The following is a 4,334-nucleotide window of genomic DNA, read 5'->3' as shown; positions in this document are numbered from 1 at the left end:
AAGTGATATGACCTTTCTTTATGACATCTTCATAGAATAGTTCTACCAATATGTCATATATATCCCTTTGATGTCTCCAATACTGCTATATGAGGGGGCCTTTCATAAGAATCACTTTCCATGTATTCAAAGGAGACCTTTTCATTGATATGTTCAATGACTTCACTTTCTTCGAGGACTATGTCTATCCTCCTTTTCCATGCAAGGAATTTCGATGACCCAACTAGCTTATATATCCATTTACAAAACAAAGTCATTTTACCAAATTTGATTACAGAATGAAAGACACTTACTTGACAAGTGAAGATGAAATCTTCAACTTGATCACTTTGATGGTGGTTGAAGAAGATGTATTAGCGCTCCTTTTGGATGATATTTTTCCAAATGAAAAACCCTTCTTCAATAAAGGAGATTGCTCTTTTTATGATGTCAACGCCTTTAGATCGAGCTTCCTTTGTTGATGGTGATCGATGAGGATGTTTTGATGCTTCCTCAAATGATCTTTTTCAAAGATAAGGAGGGGATCCTTGCCGCAATGATGGGGAGCTTGCCTTATAGCTTTTAAATATGATGATATTGAATTCTAGCCTTCTTTGACTTCAAGGTACTTCAACTTCTCGGTGGTGAATGAATGCACATTCGAAATGATTTTAGGGTCCCTAAGATGATGTGATCTTAGTCCTAGAAATGCTTCTTTTTAGATCTCTTCATCTTGTTGAGGGTATTTGTAGTCTTTTTGGTAAAGACTATAGGATCCAACACTCTTGCTGGTGTAGACTTCTAGTTGCCTTCATTTGTAGATCTATTTGCCTTAAGTAGAAGAAAGGCTTTGGCATTGATTATTTAATGATACCAAGACTTCTTTTGAAGTAGAATTCCTCCTTTGGTCTAGGGTTTGATTCTTCAATGTAGATCCTTCATTTTGCTTTTATGCCTTCCTTGAAACTCGAGCCTTGAGTGTTTCTTTATTTAGATGCCCTTCCTTGACTTTGACACCTTAGCTCTCATACCATGTTGAAAAATCTAGGGCATTAGCATTAGTTGATTTCTCTTTGATTAGTGACTGCTTGTGAATGATTTTTATTTCTTTAGATTAAGATCTTGTTATTCTCATATTATTAGCATTCTTCTTCATCAAACAATAACTAATGCACGAACATAAATAGACAAGAGACACAAAATGTAGGCTATGAGCCAGGACCAAAACCTCTCACTCTTTGAGACGAAAACCCACACAAATTCTTCTTATAGAGATTCCAATTGAAAAATACCAAGACCAATACCCTTGACCTAGTTGCCTCTCCAAGACCTAGACACAAGTCCTATTCTATCTTCTCGTTTATTCTCTCTTTGTTCCTTCTACTTTAGACTTCGCACCATATGAGATCATTGTAGTCATGATATGGCATTGAACTGAGATAACTATAAAGATACAAACCTCTTCTTCATTAGTAGCACCAAATCATAGTCACACCGAGACCTTCTTCATCAGTGACACCGATCTCTCCTTTGTTGTGAGATAGCGTACTGAGGTCTTTGCTGTGATATAACACCGAGACATTGAGGATACATCACTGTATCACCGAAACTTCTGTTATTGTACAAAGAAGGAGATTCACCATTGACTATGAGACAATACCAAATTTGTCTATAGCAATTTAGTACCATGATCTGAGCTCCTTCACCCACACATTTTTTGCATTCCTATATGAACTTGCTTCCGTGCTTGACCTCTAAAAATATCAGAGATGGCTGAACTTTCTTAATGTGCCAAAGATCTGAAATTCTCTATTTTACCTATCTAAAAAACATAGAGATATATACAAAATTATTTGACTATGGAATAGGCCGAGGTTGATATATATAGTAGTTTGTACATATATATAAGTCGACTTGTGCATGTGAATAGATGTGTCTCCTTAATTGAGTGAGCTGACATGAGCCATTACTTCATTTGTAGGCTGACATGAAGAGAGGGAATTTGTGGTTGTCGTTGGAGGGCTTTACAGACTTCTATACGTTTAACACATGCTCAAGAAGAGCTCTTCATACATGACATTAATACTTTTGACTTAAATGACAAATTCTAAGGCTCTCAATGGGAGCCATCTAAATATAATCTCTTGCCCATGAAACCCATGAAGCAAGAATCACAAAAACACTTTAATTTTCTTCTTTTTATCATTTACAAAAATCACAATTACATGTCATTATGAAGAGAAAACATAGTTACACTTTTCAACAATTACAACCATGACTAGACTTTGCATGATGACCCTAGCAAAGAACAAAACAAAATGATACACTTTTCTTCTTCTGTAATTGAGATATCCACACTAAGTGGCTAACATATAACAATATTGAATGTATGTAGGTGTTATATGACCGAATCAACCTCTTTCATCCTCAGAAGCTATAGAAACTTTACTTGGTTTCAAACTATTGGGTTTTTTATTTGTGTTTCCTTTTATTTCAAGGGAGGAGGTTGCACACAATTAATATTGAGCTATCTCCCCACATCAGAGGACCCTGCTCTACTAGAATTTAAGCAAGGTCCCTCAGACTTAAATTGAATTTTTTTTTGAAATTCTAGGAACCTTCCTATAATTTAAGGAAGAGCTCCTAATCAAAGGCTTGTCCGCATTTACAACCCATTTTCTATCAAAAAAGGGCATTGAAGGGCCCTTCCCATGGGAGCTTCACCTTGTTAACCAATAGTTTATCAAATTAATTTATAAAGGGGGTTTTAAATTTCGAAAAATCAATTCAGTGTACTATAGGCATTGTGGAGTGGGGTGGGGTGGGGTGGAGTGGGATGCATAGGATATAAGGGGTTTAATTTTTGGTTAAATTAGGGTATTCTTTAATATCACTTAAATGCATGTGCTAGTTATAGGATTGCTGAGTGAAGGCCTTGTGGCCTTTCTTTCCAGTGATTTGAAGGAGTTTCATCTAATATCCTCAAATTTAAGGAATATTTCACAAATGTTCAAATAATAAAAATCATTTAGCCTACCTTTCATAGAAAATAGGTCATCTCTAACGATATACCATCCTACCACAAACATTATTCTCAATAGAATCCCCTTTTTAGTTGGAGAAAGGCTCCGAAAGATGTCGAAATAAGCATTTTTAAATTTTAATTTCAAAATTTAACATTAAATTACTCTTGAATTAAAATAAATGATTTACTATATATTTCAAATAATATATATATATATATATATATATATATATATATATATATATATATATATATATTTAATTTATATATATATATATATATATATATATATATATATATATATATATTAATTTATATATATATATAAAACTTTTTATAAAGTGATAAGTTTATTCTATACATTCATTTTATTTATTTTAGAAATATTTATTATTATTATAATTTTATTTATTTATTTTGAATTTATAAATTAGTTATATTAAGTAACATTAAATTGTTAGTACAATGTATTAGATTGTGTTGTTAAATATTGTAATGGAAATATTATTTTTATTCAATTTCTCCATATTCAATTTAATAGTTGTAAATTTCATTTGATATTTTCATTAAATTAGATACACTATATGTTAATTGTTCAGTTTGTATAGGGTTTTGTTATTTATTTTATATTGAATATCATTTTGTTATTTATTTTATATTGAATATCAATTTTCATTTTGAATAATATTATTATTGTTATAATGTTTATTTATTTATTTTGAATTTATAATTTTAATATATTAGATTGTAATTTTAATACATTAGATTGTGTTGTTGAATATTAAAAAGGAATTTTTTTTAATAAAAACATTTAAATACTAAAAAATAAACACCTTCTCTTAAATTTTATTTGAAAATGATTTTTCAATAATACTTAAAAAAAAATTAAAAAATATTATAATGAAATCCTTAAACTAAACCAATCACTTGGCCACAATATTTACAAACACTTTTTCCTTTTAAAATCAAACCTTTTGCTAGCTCAATACTGCTTGTACTTTTATCGAAACTCAAATTCCAATGAAAGACCTTAAATGACATTTGGTCCTTATGGTCGAAACCATTATTGAGCGAGGCCAACCAAAACTGACTTAAACATTTATTTTAAACGTTTCAATTAAAATAAGGAAAAGGTTGCCACACTACTCAACACTAAGGAGGCATGCCCATCAAAGTTCATAGAACATATTTCACTTGGTTCGGTTTTATAAAACATATTTCACTTATATTTCAATTGGTTTAATCTTATAAAACATGTTTCACTTGGTGAACATATATCACTTCTTCTGGCCAAGGTGCTGGTTATGAGTTATGAGTTATGGAGTAGGAA

This window comes from Pinus tabuliformis, chromosome 2_1, assembly GCF_031772625.1.
Source record: "Pinus tabuliformis cultivar Carrire ecotype Pingquan chromosome 2_1, CPIR1, whole genome shotgun sequence".
Classification (NCBI taxonomy): domain Eukaryota; kingdom Viridiplantae; phylum Streptophyta; class Pinopsida; order Pinales; family Pinaceae; genus Pinus; species Pinus tabuliformis.
Note: the sequence above shows the minus strand (reverse complement) of the source record.